This window comes from Lytechinus pictus, chromosome 3, assembly GCF_037042905.1.
Source record: "Lytechinus pictus isolate F3 Inbred chromosome 3, Lp3.0, whole genome shotgun sequence".
Classification (NCBI taxonomy): domain Eukaryota; kingdom Metazoa; phylum Echinodermata; class Echinoidea; order Temnopleuroida; family Toxopneustidae; genus Lytechinus; species Lytechinus pictus.
The window spans coordinates 26,414,885-26,434,522 of NC_087247.1; the positions used below are offsets into that span (position 1 = coordinate 26,414,885).

The following is a 19,638-nucleotide window of genomic DNA, read 5'->3' on the forward strand; positions in this document are numbered from 1 at the left end:
GGAATTTGAAAATAAGACGGGAGCAGACTGGTGCAGACGGCCAATTTTCAGATTTAGCAATTATGTATGTTCATTGATTCTCACAATATAGGAAGGGCGCGCATCACTTGTGATCAAACCTCATTGAGACAGGTCTTCGTACACGGGGGGGGGGGGGGGGTGATTCCATATAGATGTATACATCGTGCCTAATTATGTATGTATACTGTCTTCAAAGGTGTGTGTGCACAGGTGAGAGACTCTCACCTGTGCACACACACATCATCATCCGTTCTTCCGATGTACATCCACTGCAGCTCAACAACGGAAAGAGGGGGAAGATAAGGTACATGGAACCAGGCGCGGATCCATGGGGGGGGAGGGCCGAGGGGGCCTTGGCCCCCCCCCCCCCTTCGGCTAAAAAAAAAAAAGGGAAAGAAAGAGGAAAAAGAGGGGAAGAGGGGAGAGAAAAGAAGAAAAAGAAGAAAGGAAGGGGGGAAGAAGGGAAGAAAAAAGGGAGAGGAAAAGGGGGAGAGAGAAGAGGAAAGGAGAGAGGGGAGAGGGGGAAAGAAAAAGGAGGGAAAAAAAGAGAGGAAGGAAGAAAGAAGAGAACAGAGAGAAAGGGGAAAAGAAGAGGGGAAAAGAGAGGAAAAGGGAGAAGGAAGAAGAGGAAAAAAAAAGAGAGAGGACAAGGGGAAAGAAAAGAAGAAAAAGGGAAGAGGGGGAAGGAAGGGAAGGAAAAGGGAAAGGAAAAGGGGAAAGAAAGAGAAAAAAATAGACGGAAAGGAGAAAAAAAGAGAGAGAGGAAAAAGAGGAAAGGAGAAAAAGAGGAAGAGAAGAAAAGGGAGAGGGGGAAGAAGAAGAAAAGGAGAGAGGGGAAGAGGGAGTGAAGAAGAGAAGAAAGAAGAGAGGGGAAAGAAAAGAAGAGGGGAAAGAAAAAAGGAGAAGAAGAGGGGAAAGAAAGAGAAAAAAAAAGGGGGGGCGCCGAATTGATGTTCGAACTAGGGGGGGGGGCGCCAATTGATACTCGAGCTAGGGGGGGGGGCGAAATGATATTCGAACGAGGGAAGGCAAATTGAGTTCGAAGGGATGCCAAAATGATATTCGAACTGGGGGCCGAATTGATGTTCGAGCGGGGGGGGGGGGAGGGCAATTGATGATCGACCTACATGTAGGGGCGCCGAATTGATGTTCGAACGGGGGGGGGGTTGATGTTCGACGTAGGGGCGCCAAATTGATGTTCGAACTAGGGTGCGCCAAATTGACAAATTGATACTCGAGCTAGGAGGGGGGGGGGGGCGAAATGATATTCGAACTAGGGGCGCCAAATTGATGTAGGACCTACATGTAGGGGCGCCGAATTAATATTCGAACTAGGAGGGCGCCAAAATGATGTTCGAATGGATGTTAAAATGATGTTCGAACTAGGGGCGCCAAATTGATACTCGAACTGGGGGGGGGGGGCGAATCGATGTTCTAGCTAGGGGGCGCCAAATTGATACTCAAACTAGGAAGGCGCCGAATTGATGTTCGAACTAGGGGGGGGGGCGCCAAATTGATACTCGAGCTAGGGGGGGGGGGCAAAATGATATTCAAACAAGGGAAGGCAAATTGAGTTCGAAGAGATGCCAAAATGATGTTCGAACTGGGGGCCGAATTGATGTTCGAATGGGGGGGGGGGCGAATTGATGATCGACCTACATGTAGGGGCGCCGAATTGATATTCGAACTAGGGGCGCCAAATTGATGTTGGACCTACATGTAGGGGCGCCGAATTGATACTCGAACTAGGGGGGGCGCCGAATTGATGTTCGAACTAGGGGCACCACATTGATGTTTGAACTAGGGGGCGCCATGGGCGGAAATCCCAGGGGGACAGGGGGGACACAATATCAAATCTCCCCCTACTATTTTGGTCTTTTATGATGGAGAAAAATACATCATTCACATTCGAAATAATACATGTATTTAGAACTATTAAAATGACGTTACATTTTAAATGGGTGAAAACCATTTAACCTTCTTTTTTTTGCTTGTCAAATTTTCAAGCCCCTGGTCCCATAGGCCGATCCAGGAGGGCCCGAGGGGCCCTCCTGGATGGGCATTACACATTATCACATTTCACCATTTCACATTACACATTTCACCTCGTAAATCGAACTTTCGTTATTTTGTTTGATTTGAAAACTGATTTTTAAAGAGTGCTCTCTAAAAATGACAGCTTTATGGCCTGAATATTGACATTTTCTGCTCGCGCTACGCGCTCGCAAATTTCGATTTATCAAGTACCTATTATTTTCGTGTATTCCATTGTGTTTTAAAAATATCCCATTTCAATTCTTGATTGTCAAAACGTATCAGATTTGATTGGCGAGTTATGTATGTCTCAACATTGATTTTCAGTTTATCAAGATTTTGGCTCGCGATTTGCGCTCGCATTAATGGTTAAAAAATATTTTAACTGATGCATCCTATTCATAATTACAACAGTGCATGAAATGTCCAGTTTTCAGGCCAAAATATCATCAGATTTTCTCGCCCTCATTAGGCATTTATAAATAAGATATTAATTTAATGATTAAATTGTCCCTTTTGTTTCATCTCGCACTTAGCAAGAGGAATTATGATGATAGTCATCATTTTCATATGATGACATGTCCTAAGGATGTCCCGCTCCTATGTAAAAACTCAAATAATAGTGAAAAATATCAGCTCTTTATGAAGTGCGATCCATATCCACCTCACTATTTTCCTACAAAGTGCTTGAAATATAGAGCTGAAATTGACTTTTTTTCAGATCGGAATATCAAATAGTTTAAGCTCGCACTTCGCGCTCGCTTTGATTTGTCATGATAAAAGATGTGTAGAATGCCTAGATTCTAAGTCTAAATCTTTAACACGTGCGCGCATGTTTGTTCAGATATTCAAATTGTTCTCTATTTAAATCATCCAGTTTTAGATCACAATATCAAAAAATTCTGCTCGCGCTTTGTGCTCCCATCATTTATGTAGAAAAGCCCTATATTACTCATCCTTTTCATGATTTACAAAACCTGAATAGAGTGTTCCGTTTTTAGGTCTAAATCTCGAATTTTTCCGCTCGCGCTTCGCTTGCATTAATTGTTTAGTTATATAGCTACCCTGTTCATTGACCCAGGCGGCCAGGCCTGCATTGACCCTAAATTACCTTTGACCTTGGTCATGTTACCTTAAACAAACGTAGTCAGGATATTCCGCTATACTTTATTACCCTTGTTTCCAAGTTTCATGGACTATGACATTTCTTAAATTTGGTTAAGATTTCAGTGTTGACGCCATCCCCATCGTCAAAAAGAGGCGCCAATTATTGTCTCGCTCTGCTATGTAGGCGAGACAAAAATTATGTTCTGTCCTAGCGACTTTTGTAACATGTTTTAGTAGGGGCACGTATACAATTCGTCAATATTTTAATGAGTAATTCGTGAGCTTCACGAGCTGAGCACTCCATAAATCTATTCCTAACAAAAGTCGCTCTTGTTTATTAAAGGCTAAGAAACAAAATATGAATAAGAGTTGTGAATTCTTCTTGCATGAAGGGAAGCACTCTACACTTTGACAAATGTATGAGAAGCGTCTGATTTAAACTGTTGTTTTTATATTGCTTTCAACACTTAAGCCACTAATCCCAAACGGATTGGAAAATATAATGTTAACAAGTGGAATATAATATTATATATATGTCCTATGTTTCAATTGGACGGTGAATGGAGTATACGGCCAACAATTATATAACTTTAGCAGTTGTGAGAGTATTATTCTTGATAATAATAATAATAATAATAATAATAATAATAATAATAATAATAATAATAACAATAATGCAGTTTGCAGTATGCAATTTGGGTTGGATAAATGTGCAATGATTACTCTCATGAGAGGTAAGCCAGCCAATGACAACAACTTCCAGATGCCGAACGGAGAAGAGATCAGATCAATCGAAGGCGGTGGTAGCTATAAATATCTCGGAATATTAGAGGCAGATCAGTTGAAACATCAAGAAATGAAGAAGAAGATTGAGGCAGAGTATATCAGGAGAATTCGGAAGGTGCTCAAATCCAAACTAAATGCTGGAAACATGGTGAAGGCTGTTAACACTTGGGCAGTAGCACTAGTGAGATATGCTGCTGGCATAGTTGAATGGAACAAGCTTGAACTCGAAACCCTGGACAGGAAGACAAGGAAGTTGCTAACTATGCATGGGATGTTTCACCCAAAGTCTGATGTAGATAGACTTTATGGCCCGAATTCACAAAGGTCGACTAAAGTTATACCCGGGGTATAAAACGCGTCATTTGACGTCATTTTAATCCATGGACTAAAGTTAGCACCTAGGTGCTAACTTTTGCGATTCACAAAGGTGGACTAAAGTTGTACCGGGGTATAAAACGCGTCATTTGACGTCACGATTTAGTCAGCTCTTTGGGGTGGACTAAATCGGTGGATTAAAGTTAGTCCACCGTTTTAACCAATCAGAGAGCAGCGTTGCGATTGCGGAAAAGTTTGCCGTAAGAAAAAAGTTTTTTGGACGGAGACGAGATTTGGTGTGATCGGCTTATCTAAAGCTTAAAATTTCACGACTTCAACCGAGATTGTAAGTAAATCACTTAATTTTTTGGAGCTTAAATCATGACGGAGCCTTCAGTTCCATCAGTAAATATTATTGATAGCTTTAACTTTCCAAAAAGTATACTCGAAAACTTGAAATGGTATCTGAATCATTGTTATCGTCGCGTCTCTAAGGTGCTCAGTCCCAGCCATGTACTTTTGTGTGCGTTCATATCTATGAGCAGTGCAGTGCAGTGCGAGACGCAATGAATTTGCGTACACTACACAGGTCACAGGCAAGGGAGGCGTGATTGAAAGGCCGATACTAGTTATGCCAGGCAGTGATTTCGAGTGATTCTCGATTTCGTGTGATTTTCATGAAATTTTTGTTGTCTACGATACCCCTGCCACTCCTCCTGGCTCTGCCAACACAATCTACTGTGCATCTAATTTTGTCTAAAGCAAGGCCAATGCAAGGCCAGGGGCCGATTGCACGAAAGGGTCTTTCCAAGGACCGTCTTTCGTGTCGCCCATCTTTTATGATGCGCTATAAGTATAAGCGGGGTGTTTCTGAAATTTATGATAAACAATTAAATTTGTAAGCTTGCTTTTAAATCAAATTTTATACAATTTCATGAGATATCACATCGTTTTATAAACAAATATTTTGTTTATTTTAACGGACAAATAAAATATATTTGCAGATAATTTATTTGAAATGCGTTTCACATGGTCATGGCGTATCATAAAAGATGGGCGACACGAAAGACGGTCCTTGCAAAGACCCTTTCGTGCAATCGGCCCCAGGACTCCTGGCAGGATAGCAGCAATACAAATAAAAATTTTTTTAAACACTAACGTTACAAATACAGAGCCGGTATAGACATTCTACTCTGGGCTGGCTTTGCCTTGGCTTGGATAGATGGTCAAGCTATGAAGCTTACCTGGTAGCCATGTTAGAGTTAGTCCTACAACATCGTTGGAGTAAAAAAAAAAATATTATAATAAGGGTCACCTCTAAGACTAAGGCTCGTTCGTAGGATGAGTGGGCTAAGCCCTGATTAAATTATTTTTTGAAATTAAAAAAAAAAAAGATTGGGTTCCACTCACCGCTGTTTACTCCAACAGCTATAAATGAGCTGATTTTACTTTTACTAAAACTAAGTTTTACTGACCTTCGGCATCGCATTTGCGATCACTTATAGATTTACGGTGTCGTCAAAACATTAAAAAATAATGGAAATCCTAGGCCTAATTAATAATTTGAGTAGATCTAACTGAGGTCTAACTTTGACAATTTTCTCTTTTGGGGGTTATTTTCTCTACCCCACCCTCTTTGTTTCAAGTATTTTTTTTTCACAAGGTCAAGGTGTCCTTCCAATGTTAAATTCACATGAGACCACAGACAAGTGCATTTGATCTTTAGTCCTCTACATTTGTAGTAGACCGATAAATAGGTTTATTTCTGTCAGGGATATATGCTCCCCTGAGACTTCATGTGGCTCCGCAGCATCCCCTCCCACAAAAAAAAAATCAGAAAATGTTGAAAGACTCCTCTGAAACAGTGGATTTTATCAATCTACATTTGTAGCTGCTTTATTATTTTTTTCTTTGATATACCTTGACATTGCAGTATGATTGATGAATGAATATTTTTTTCATTATTTTTTTTCTTCCATATCAGCAACAGACCATACATACTCGGCAGATTGTGCTCAATCAAGACAAAGCAAACATGGCTCACAATTTTGAACTGCTGTGCCGTCTTGCAAGAGAGTGAGGTATGCCTTATCAATTCATATTAAAAAAAAATTAAATGTCATTAAAATGGCCTTTTTGAATAAAATATTATTTCTGGGATTTGAATTCATCATGTAATTGTAAATGTATCATGTGACATGTATGTTACTTTTTCATTCTTGTCATAGTAATTGACAAAAAAGAAGAGGGGGGGGGGGACCTTGCTTGTGTGTTATTAACATATATATTTGTCTACTGGTCACTAGGCTTGTTGATCTCCAATTAATCCTGACATTTTGTTGAATATTTATTTAAAAGAGAGAAAGAAAGCATTGTCAGTCTGATGAATGCCGGGGGGGGGGGGGGGGTAGAAAAAAAGGTTTAATGAGACTTTGATGAAGATTCATGAAAACATGTTATTCGAAAGTCACTCGCAAGCAATAACCTCTATTTGTGTAAACAAAGTTCCATAAAATTAGTGCCTTGCCTTCATTATTAAAGCCAATTGAAAGTGATTCAGTAAATCAGTTTTCATAGAAGCATCTCTATGACGTGCGTGGTTTGATCAATGATGATTATCAGCAACAATTGGCAGGTTTTTTTTCTTCACTTTTACAAGTAGGTAAATAGAAAAGCTACTCATGTCAATTAGAATTGTTATCCTATCTTTTTTTAAGGATTTATGTATAATCTTTCACATTCTGTTCCTCATTTTAAACACTTTTGAATTAAATGAAATTCAAAGAGTAAATTGCCCATTCATGGTGACTCTTAAACACAATCTTTTAACTTCCATGCAGATTCAGCAACACATAGAAAGACCACAGCATGGATTAAGAGACAGGAAGAATCCATTTGAATACTACGAGGATGAACCTCTCAGAGTGGGGTACCAACAGAGAGAACCACACATTGCCTGTCATGTTACAGGTTTTGACAGGACTTTGTTTTATGTCATTGGTGAGTTTTCATGTGCGAACTAAAGCAGAGGGTAATGGGGGGGGGGGTCAAATTATGTTCTATGAAAGTGATTTTCCAGGCCAAAAATGATGAGATTTTGATAAAGAACAATTCGACTAGCAAAAACCATCAATATTGGATGGAGAATTATGAATTGATTCAGTTTTAAAGTTTTACATAACTTGGGGGAAACAGTTCTGTGTATCTCATATGCAATATTCATATCCCCACTTGTTCTCTAGTGAACTGAAATCATAATCATTATTTTTTTTCCTCCAGGAATGTAAAAATGGGGTTGACTGCTGATTATATATTTAAGATAGTTATTGCGAGTTCAGAATAATGTAAGGATCAAGGATTGGAAGTATCTAGTCATGAAAATTAAGTTTTATGTTTTGCTTAGCATGCAGATTTTCCATTGAGTAATTGTCGCCAGAGCAAATATCATGGAACCCTTGTACATTCATGTGTGGAAAATGTGTGGATGTGACATCATCAGGCTATTTCTTGCATATTCATGAAAACATGCACATGTTTCACAGAAATAATTAATGCAAAACCTAATATTCATTATTAATCATCCAAATTGTATGATTTTTGTTTCTGCTTTCAGCCAGGAGTACTAGGAACCCCTTACAGGGGAGGGGGAGTGTTGGGGGTATTTCACAGAAAGGTTTTTGTCGGAATGAAACATGTAACCCTTTGGGTTGGAAATAGGTGGGGATTTTATTTTTCTCTCATTTTTTACAATGTAGCAACATTTTTTAATACAAATATGTCATATTCAAGTGGGAAATTATCATGAAGGATGATTTATAACCACCCAAAAAGAAATATTGGTATGTCATTTCAGCTTAGAGATATTCTCCATTTTGCATGGATTGTTATTGCAGTAGAGTTTTTTTTTAATGAATCGAAGAAAGATCTCTTTAAGCAGTTCCAGTGCATCATAAACATCAGGTCATAACAGAAGCACAATGTTTGCAAACGTGAATGGTAAAGTATCAATTGGCTTTCATATCAATAAACCAATTACATAACATCACTTATCATTCGATAATTAAAGGTACCTTTTAGAAGATGCAAGCAGACGAAGCAACTATATCACAGTCATCCGTGTGCAGAATCATCAAAGATTTTTCTGAGGCAATAGCAAGGAGTAACAGTCAATGAAGTTTCCGATGACGAGAAATTCAAACCACCCAGCGACAATTTGATGATTGCTACAGGTTTCCAAGAGTCATAGGTGCTATCGATTGGGGCCAATCCAGGCCATGTCTGCATCAGGAGTCCTGATGGGGAACAAGCCTTGTACTTAGCAGGAAGAACAGGTCTTCTGTAAATTTATAGGTTGGTATACTCACTCAGTTTTTAATGTGATATTCTCTGTATTCAACACCTACTAGAGGTATGTGATAATGAAGAAAAAATATATTGGCCCCTACTACATACTGTCTTTTATCAAGTTTCAATCTTGTTGTTGGTCAAATTTTCTTGTAATTTTATACTCTTAATATGTGAAATAAGACAATTTTAAAGATTTCACTGAAGAAAAAAATATAGATAATCTGCTAACTTTCCTATTGCAGGAGAAATGAAAAATAGAAGAAAAAAAAATGCATTTTGCTTATTCAGGTAAAGGAGGTATTAATTGCTTGATCAATGAAGATATATTTGCAAAAAGAATACCGAAGAGCAAATTTTTTAATATTCATTTTGTTTTGATCCTTATTGCAGGTATCCGTTGCTCCCCTCTTTGATGAATTCCTGCCTGCATTCTGTTGTCAATAGAAAAGGACGGTGTGCTACGGGTATAAGCATTCCATTGGATTATCTGTGCATGAAAGTGGACACTTGTGATAAAAAATGGTAGCTTGGTTGTAGTGGCGTACCTAGGATTTTCCACAGGGAGGGCAAAACCGTTCGGCCGAAAAATGTTACAAGTAAAAAAAAAAAGGTCTTCAATCACAAATAAAGGATTTCGTACCAGAAAAAAAATTGACAAGCAAAAAAAAAAGGTGTTCAAGCTCGTCAGGGGGGCAGGTATACGTCCTTTGCATGGGTTGTGGCTCGTCAGGGGGGGGGGGGGGCAGAGTGCCCCCCCCCCCGTAGGTACGCTAGTGCTTGGTTGATAGGATGTATTCATGCATTCCGATTTATCATTAGTGATCAAATGACCATCTTGCTTTTTAAAAACCCAAGTTCACAACATTTTTCTTGTTTGATAAAAGGTTTGGGACGTGAATTCCAGGATATAAATGACACATATGATGGGCTAATGTATAAGCAGGGACATGAGAGGTATAAGCAACATTTTTTTCATGCTTAATTAAGTTTAGCATGAGATGGACTTGGTCTTTCTTATGATTCAAGTCTATTTTATACCAATTTTGTTTTAATCAACAATCAATGTTTTAAGTCTCATGATTTCAATTTCAAAACCTCTTTGTTAATTAAATATTCATTTTTCCTTAGCATTTGCATCTTCTTAATTTATCAAATTTAAATTATAAGATATCATTTTTGCTGAATATCCTTTTTTTTCACCTATTTTCATAGGCCCTAAGATACATTTCTGTAGTAAGCACTATAAATACATTGCAAGCTATTATCATTTGTTTGATATTACTATTTTATAAAATCATCTTTTAATTTCTTTCAGAAAGATATTTGACAAATTACTTGTGATATCCATGCTTTAGCTGTAGAGTTTAAAATCTTCATTAAACTTTATTTAATCCGTTGTTTATCTATTTTCATTCAGAGTTTCTGAAAACGTAAACATATCATTTGTATCATTATGTAAAGAATTTCAATCTACCTTAAAAAGTAATGCACTAAATAAACTGCTCTGTCTACTACACATGTACATATAAGTTTTGATTTTAAAGGTCAAGTCCTCCCCAGAAAAAAATTCGATTTGAATTAATAGAAAAAAAATCAACCGAGCATAATGCTGAGAATTTCATCAAAATCTGCGTCGGTTGTAAAATAGGAACGTTATGAAATTTTCAAGTTTGGCTTATTTTTCACAACACAGTTATATGCACAGATCAGTGACGTGCAAATGAGACAGTCAATGATGTCCACATGTTCGGGGGAGGGGGGGGGACTAATCTTGGTTTCACTTGACAATGAAGAGAAAATTTGAATATTTTATCTCGTAGAATTAAAAGAAATAGTTTGCATGCCGACTGGGATGTACATATAAGTTTGTAGTCAAGCAAAACTTTAAAAATGTCACAACTTAATATCTTTACATCAGATTTTGATGAAATTTTCAGTGTTACGCTCGTTGTGTTTTTCTCTTTTTATTCAAATCAACTTTGTGGGGGTGGACTTGTCCTTTTATATCGTTTTCAAGTAATTGTGTCAGGAGAAAACAAAAATGAAATTCTTTTATCAATTCTGTCCATATGCTGCATGGTTCATCGTTCTTGCAGGAGGCAAAAAATAAATTTATATAAGAAAGTCTTATTTTATTTACTTTCAGATAAAAATTGTGCTAAGGAGAGATTAAGGTTATGTGTAAGACAGGGGTGGTGGTAATGGTATGTTGGTTAAGGTTGTGTATGAAGAAAGTCAAGTGATTGCTTGCTTGTGCAGGAGGATATACTTCAAGAAACTTGTTGTAAGGCATGGGGCATAATGCAAAATTATTTATAATAGAACTTAATTGAGAGAAAAGTATTTGGCACGTTAAGATGCACAATAATGTACATGTGATTGAAGCAAATGAGAAATGAAAGGAGTAAATGTAGCTACATGTGTCACTGAGAGAATTGCCTGTGGTGTTATATTTATAGCATAAATCTTTGTTTAAAAGTTATTTTATTTTAGGAAATTTAGTCCCTTCAGTTTGAAAGTATAGAGGGCGGACCATGGACCACTGACCATGGAAAAAAGTCCCCCCCCCAAAAAAAAAAAAAATAAATAAAATAAAAATATTACCAAGAAAAGAAAGAAAGGTGAAACACATTATTTTCTGAATATTATGTCAAATCTATCACAAAATTGGATATTTGATATTAAAATTTTGAATATTATTCCTTGCTCGCAAGTTTTTATTTTACCTGATATGCCATATTTAGCCCACTGATATTTCCCCAATTTCAAATATATTATTATGATTGGGTGGAATACCCTTTACACTTATCCAGGATTGATAAGTCTTTATTTTTCTGATAAGGAAATTGTGTTTCCTTTAAGGAAAAAAATACTGCAAGCATGGTGAATAGCTTGACCCCCCCCCCCCCTCCAAAGCAAACTGGAGTATATATAGGTTAAGGTTGGGAATAATGCGATTGCAAGAGTGACCAGTGAGTGTGGAGGAGCTACTAATGAGTATCTCAGCTCCTTTTAGAGATGTTGGTAGAACTGACGTATAGAATAGGGAGGGGGGGCTTGGGGCTCTTGCCCCCCCCCCCCCCCAAAAAAAAAAAAAAAAAAAAAATTTTTTTTTTTAAATCAATTTATCGAGATACACCATATAAAAAGACAAGAATAAATAAATGAATTGAAAATATTACTTCGAATGGGAAAGTCAATTCTGAGGGAAAGGAAAAGAGGCACGCTTGTGGACGCGAGATCAGATCAAGGTCATGTCGCTTCACCCCACGCGACGCTGGCCCCCACCCCATTTACCAAGTACATAACCCAAACAAAGATTCAATTCCATATTTCCATTTTCTATCAAAGCTAGCTCCGGGCAAAGTTCCACCGGACTTCGATAAGGTAGGTAGGATTATACAATCAGATTGGTTATGATTTAATTCAAACAAATGTGCACTTGATCTAGATGTAATTGGCGTGTAACGTTAAATTTATGTTTCCGTAGATCTAAGTAACTTCCTCAGGCCTAAAACGCAGTTACGGCACGCTATTATAGGCCTAGATCCACGTCTAACTGCACTGTAATACGATGGCGATCGATCTGGACTTCATATTAGACCAAAAAGGCAAAAAAAAAAAAAAAAAAACTTTGGTCTCTGTCATTGTTCCGCTGGACTCCGTTGCCTCCACTAACCAATTGAGAAATAAGAAATTGAAAAAAAATGTGTAAAACCCCCTCGAAAAAGCCGGCTGCTGCAGCTGTCTTCACGTTGCAGTGCACATACCGCACGGTACCGTACATTGACGGAGTTTGAACTTCTCGATACGGTACGATGCTGCAGGCGCAGTCGAGCTAGCTCGCACGCAGGCAGCGCTAACGTTAGTCCGAACCTAAGTTGGTAAATATTAACAAATAAGTAATGACAATGTTCGTTGTCAACACCTCATTGCTAAGAAATTCAAGTTCATGCTGCTGATACATGATTTTGGGGTTGAGTTCTGCTTCCTAACTCATGTGATGCAATGGCGACATTTCATATGCCCTAGCAGACGAAACTCTCAAATACGGCACTGAGCATGCTCAGTACTGCTTTATTACACTGAGCATGCTCAGTGCAGTGTTATAATAGTATGCTAGCTTCAGTCCATGATTTAATCCATGGACTAAAGTTATCACCGGGGTATAACTCAGCCGTGGACTAACTTTAGCACCGGGTGCTAAAGTTAGTCCATGGATTAGTTAGTCCACCGTTTGTGAATAGCGCGGTGGACTAACTTTATACCCCGGTATTAGTTAACCCCCGACTAAATTTAACCCCGGTATAACTTTAGTCGACCTTTGTGAATTCGGGCCTATGTGTCAAGAGAGAAGGGAGGACGTGGTCTGGCTGGAATAGAGGAGACTGTAAGATATGAGGAACAAAGCCTATACTGCTATATTGAAGGCCAGATGGATAGCATCATGACGGCAGTCAAAGAGTCGATGAGGAAAGGAAAGGATGTGACAGCGAAACAGCTGAAGGCTGATCAAAGGAAAATGAGACTGGAAGGATGGAAAGAGAAGGTGATGCACGGGCAGCATTTAAGACAGACAGAGGAGTTTGCTGGACCAGAGAGTTGGCAGTGGCTGAAACGAGGAAGTTTAAAGAAGGAGACGGAAAGTATGCTAGTTGCTGCTCAGGACCAAGCAATTAGAACAAATTACCGAAGAGCCAAAGTTGAAAAGGAGCATACATCTCCCTCATGTAGAATGTGTCATGACAAAGACGAAACTGTGTCTCATCTGGTGAGTGAATGCAGCAAAATGGCACAGACAGAGTACAAAGGAAGGCACGACAGAGTAGCAGCTGCAGTTCATTGGGGTCTGGCCAAGAAGTACCATTTACCCCATGCGGAAAAATGGTACGAACATCGGGCAGAGCCTGTAGTAGAGAACGACGATGTAAAACTTTTATGGGATTTTAATATCCAGACAGACAAGGTCATTGAAGCTAGACGACCAGACATCGTTCTCTTAAAGAAGAAGGAAAAGGAATGTCTCATCATAGATATTGCGATTCCGGGAGACTGCAGAGCTTGGCGTAAAGAGGAGGAAAAGATACAGAAGTATAACGATCTGGCATGGGAGCTGAGAAGGATATGGAAGGTGAAGACGAAGGTGGTACCAATAGTCATCGGAGCCTTAAGAACAGTGACAACAAGACACAGAAACTTTCTGGCTGTTCTAGGAGTCGAGGTGTCCTTTGAAACGATACAGAAGGCAAGCTTGCTTGGAACAGCTCATATCTTACGGAAGGTCTTGAATTAGAAAGAGAAGTGAACAATGAGAAGAGGACCCATTTGATAGAATATAGAACAATAACCCTAGATTTCTGGAAGAAGTCCGGTTGCTGTTTAATATACCAACAGAACATCAAGTTGTGGACAATGGAAATAACAATAATAATAATAATAATAATAATAATAATAACATTTTATTTACCCAGGGTAGCCACTTCAGTTATAGGAAACTGCTCTATACCAGCGGGCTCTGCATAACATTATATGTTATTCTTTAATCTGAGCAGATTGAATAGGCCTAACCGATTTTCTTTGACATTTCCGTTAATTTCAAGTTACATTTTATACTGACACTGTTTACATTTTGTACTGATACTCTTGATATTTATCAGAACAAATGAGGATTTCTATTCTTAGGTGAATGTTCTCTTGTTATTTCTCTATTGGAAAGCCGTTTGAGTAAAAATCGGTCTAGTAGTATAGTCACTATAGTAAACGTTTTGCATGTTCTAGGTGGGTAGACATTCATACCACAACGCATATCATATTCTGAAATAGGATGTGCAGTATACCACCATGTGAACTTAATTGTGTATAGATATATTAATATATATTATTTACAGAAATGTTGAAGTTTACTTGCAATATGTAAAGGACAAATGAAACTTTCATTTTAATGGTGAAAGTTTCGGATGCGTTTTTTTTATTTTTTGACGAATCGTCAAATACTCAAATAACTGAAATAACTCTATGGTTTACATGTTTATATCGTTCCTATATTTTTGTTTCATGTAGTAATGCGTAAAAGACAGCTAGATACAGTTGATGATACGACACCTTTTCGTTTCCAACCTACAGTGGGAAATCATGTTGTATTTTTTAAAAACGAATTCCACTGAAACTATTACGTGAATATATTTAGGCCTAAACTGTATTGCTATCATTTACATTTATTGCTACATCTTGAAATAGTTGATGTCAGTGGCGTAACTACCTCCCCCCAATCGGCTGGCAAAAAAAAAAAAAAAAAAAAAAAAAAAAAAAAACGGGGAAAAGGAGAAAAAGAGGGAAAAAGGAAGAGAAACGTAGTGGGGAAAGAAATAATGTTATAATATTATGTTATATTACATAAGAAGCATTTTTTTCATAACTTTATGAAACATTATTTGCTTCATTGTGTCTTCATTGTTCCTGGGGAGCATTTCATCAACATGTCTGTCCGACAAGTTGTCAGATCTGATATCTTTCCTTGATTTTGATTGGCTGACAGGCAGTGTTACTATGGTAACTGTCGGATTAAACAGGGGAGCGTTTCATGAAAGGACTTGTCGGACGTTTTATCCAACAAGTCCCATTTTATCCGCCAGTTACCATAGGAACAGTGCCTTTCAGCCAATCAACATGCAGGGAAAGATGTCAGATCTGACAACTTGTCGGATGAAAATGTTGATGAAACACTCCCCAGGACTTGTCGGATAAAACGTCCGACAAGTCATTTCATGAAACGCTCCCCTGGGGAGCGTTTCATGAAAGGACTTGTCAGACGTTTTATCCGACAAGTCCCATTTTATCCGACAGTTGCCATAGTAACATTGCTTCTTAGCCAATCAACATCAAGGAAAGATGTCAGATCTGACAACTTGTCGGACAAAAATGTTGATGAAACACTCCCCTGGTGCTCGCATAGACTGTTTAACGAGATATATAATCATGTTTTACTAAAACCTCCCGTTTTCAAATCAATATACAACAAATATATTTCCTCGCAAATCGAGTTATTATTGTTTTATGTAGTGATATATACTTTTTTTTCATGACTACTTAAAGTGATTGCCCTATTTGTAGGTCTTAATATAAAACATTTCCTGTCCGTGCTAACGTTTGCATTAGTGGATTGGTGGGATTTCTGCTCTTCATGAACTCCTAAAATCGGTCCCTAAAATGTCAATTTTTCAGATCTGAATATCAAAAATTTTCAGCTCGCGCTTCGCGCTCGCAGCATTTGATTAGTGAGATGCGTATGATAATCATGATTACAATTACTTCAAAAATTGCTTCACGTGTTTAGATGTAATTCTAACAAAATCAGCAAGCGCTTGGCACTCGCATTAGATGACTATGGTGAGATATGTATACACTTAATGGATTCCTAAAAAACATAGTCCTTAAAATATCCATGTTTGGGGTCAATATATAACAAAATTTCAACTCGCGTTTCGCGCCCGCATCATGTGGTTGGTGAAATACGTACGGTCTTAGGGAATTCCTACAAACAAGCCTTAGAATGGCCCTCTTCAGGTCTGAATTTCCTAAATTTTCAGCTCGCGCTTCGCGCTCGCAGCATTGATTAGTGAGATGCGTATGACAATCATGATTACAATAGCTACAAAAGGGTCAATATCTCGCATTGTTTGTTTAGCGAGACAGTTACGTATCATGATTACAAAAAATTTGCTTATTATGTCCCTCTGAATATCAAAAAATTTCAGCTCGCGCTTCGCGCTCGCATTATCTAATCAGTGAGGTATATATCCGTTTAATGGCACTGCATGTCCTTAAAATATCTCTATTAGGTCAGTATACCTGACAACTGAGAGCGCTTCGCGCGCTCCCTAAGTGACTCAAAATTTTTGCTGGTGCCCCCCAATGCCGTGACCCACGGTACGCCACTGGTTGATGTATACAAGATACATGGGACCCTGGAATTCATGTTTCCCTTGTATTGTATGAAAGAGAGAGATAAGAACTTATCGTCCAAAATGATGCGAACGTAAGAGCATTGTTTTCATATTTATATAGACATTGCCAATATAGTATATTTTGACAGCATATTTATCTTTAGTATCTTATATTTGTTTTATTTACACCATTTACACGCATTCTGTTTCTTTTTAAAAATCTATTTGGAATATATACAATTTGAGCAAGATTATAAGATGAATAACCTTTTGATACTTAATATGATTGTTGCAAGAGCGGAAGAGCCAATGTTTGTTGAATAGGACTGACAAGACAACTCACTGTTTTGAATGGATTTAAAGCGAATAACAAAAAATTATATAATATATCCAAACACTTACTGATCTAAGTAGGCAGTGCACTCCCAATAAGTAAATGCTGAGTGCTGACTACTGAGTCTACCTCAACTCTATAATAAAAAGCATGTATATCTTTTCAAGAATATATTACCCAAAATAAAACATTAATTTTCTTTCATGCTGAATATGCAATTTAGTTATTGCACAACCAGCATATTCTGCATGAATCGCTAAATATTCACATTGATGGAACCCCCCTAACAAGAGTTACCCAGTGTTAACATTTAGGAGTAATTTTAGATGAAAATCTGTCATGGGGAAAACACATTTAAAATGTGCAGAAGAAATGTAGTAGCGGTTTGTTTATGCTAAAATCGATACGAAGTATGGTTGACAAGGATACAATGATTCTAGTCTATAACGCCCTGATTTCATCTCATTTGTCATATTGTGATATAGTATGGGGAAATTGCGGCAAATGTTTAAAAGATAACCTCCAAAAGATTCAAAATCGGGCAGCTCGCGTTATCAATAATACCGCCTGGGATTCATCCGGAAACGAAAATCTAAATGAACTAAATTGGGATACACTTGAAAAGAAAAGGAATGAAAGTGTTGCAATAATGATGTTTAACATACTCAATAACTTAGCCCCTTTATATCTAATCAATAGATTTTCCCTTAAAGAAAGATCACATAACACAAGAAGTGGGAATCTCAATTTGGAAATAATGCAAATAAAGTCTGAATCTGCAAAGCGCATGTTTATGTACAGAGGCGCCAGTATGTGGAACTCATTACCCACTAATATTCAAGCGGCACAAACGAAACACAATTTCAAAACAGGTCTAAAGAGATTATCTGTGTGATATGGATCACAATGACTATTTTTCTGTTTAATTTTCTGTCCCCAGTACATGTATTATTTTCCAACCATTTCATATGTTTTGCTTTTATATGGCATGAGTATTAAGTATATACGTTTTATAATTAATTTCAGTGCATGTTTAGTTATGTTTAGTTATCATAAATTTTCCAGACATTTTTGTATGTTTAGTTTTTATCATTGATAAATCATGACTTGTATTCATTTTCTTGTACTTGTTTGTCCATTATAGAAACATGTATTTACTTTGACATTTTACTTTACCATGTACACATTTACTATTACCATGTATGCACCGCTTTGTTCCAATTTACCGATAGATATTTCATGTTGTAAATTATTGATGTTTTTTAAAACGGTATATAATTTCTTCGTCTTTTTCTTACTATCATTATTATTCTTTTTCTTCTTCTTCTTTTCTTCTTCTGTTATCTTCTCTGTTGTCTTTTCTCTTTTTCGTCTCCCTCTCACTTTCCCCTTCTTCTTCTTCCTTTTTTTTTTCTTCTCCTCCCCTCCTCTTCACGTTTCAATGATTGTCTTGTAATATTTCATTGATGCTCCTTTTCCGTATATATTGTTCGTTATACACTGATTTTTAAATGTTTACTTTGTCAATTGTATGTTCCACACGGCCCCAATGGAAATCAGTCTGTGAGCTGTTTGGGCTTTTTAACCGTGTATAAATAAAATAAATCTTATCTTATCTTATCTTATACGCGGCGATATAGGGGCGTCATCCCCGTAAGATTGTTCAAGCCCTTAAACAAAAAGTAGAAAAGAAAAATATTGGGAGTACCCAGAAGAACGAAGTATGCCTATACAATGCAAGAGATGTTTCTGTGTTAAGTAACTAGACATTACCCATTCGTTAATAGGAGTCACTATTTTGGCACGATTATTACTTAACTTGAAATTAGGGCCCCCTAAGAAATCCTGGATCTGCACCTGGCTCCCGCTCACATAATTCTAGCAGGGCCTACTCTGATGAGAAGTTAAACGAGATTGAAAGCATCAAAATATTAAAATAGAAATCGCTCGCGCTTCGCGCTCGCATTGATTCTTTTTTTTTTTAAAGTGATATTACATTTATTCATGAACACATCATTATAAAACCATAAGAAATAAGATAATTTAACATGCATTTAAGGCACTTATGATTGCCGGGGGAGGGAGGGGCCGCCATTTTTTTCAGAAAAGTACGCATGGGGCGCCAAAATCAGGTCGAATTTGGGCCCCCTCCCTACGAAATCCTGGATCCGCGCCTGTTAACAATAATGGCAACTTGGGCATTCTTGCTACTGTGCCTTGAAAAATTTGATAATCGTTGTGTAAATGCTGCTTAAAATGATTAGAATAACAAGAGATGAAGTTCTCCATCCACTATATCGACCCAGCAAATCGATTCAATGCTGAAATATTTGAATATACTTGAAAATCGATTCGATGAACATATTGAAATTAGGATGTTTTCATCGAAATTCAATTTGCAAAAACTATACGGCTTTAAAAATACTACGCTTATTCTAAAGTGCCATTGCATCGAACTACATAACTGTACAATGAAACTAATGTTGTAAGTCTAGTTCTCAATTAAAAATATATAACTCACGTTACAATGGTTCTTTTTTTTAATTTGCAATGAGCGCGAAATTTGTGTGTTCGTGTGCGCTAGGGTGATTGAGGGTGAGGGTGTGTGTATGTGTAATGCGTGGGTGTATGTGTATGCAAAAATGTTAATGCATACCAATACAGGTACGTCATGGTTTTGCATACATACACGGAAGAGAGAATGATAACATTGTTGAGAAGGGAGATGTAGTTCTCCATCTCCATTTTCCT

At 37.6% G+C, this 19,638-nt stretch overlaps 1 long non-coding RNA gene across 1 annotated transcript; it reads left to right on the forward strand.

Moving 5' to 3' along the window:
- Positions 1–4,489: 4,489 nt before the first annotated feature.
- On the forward strand, positions 4,490–10,734 carry LOC129256054 (uncharacterized). The gene is made up of 5 exons (XR_010293007.1): positions 4,490–4,609; positions 6,248–6,344; positions 7,104–7,263; positions 8,330–8,613; positions 9,001–10,734. It is a non-coding gene; the product is annotated as an uncharacterized LOC129256054 (long non-coding RNA).
- The last annotated feature ends 8,904 nt before the right edge of the window (positions 10,735–19,638 follow it).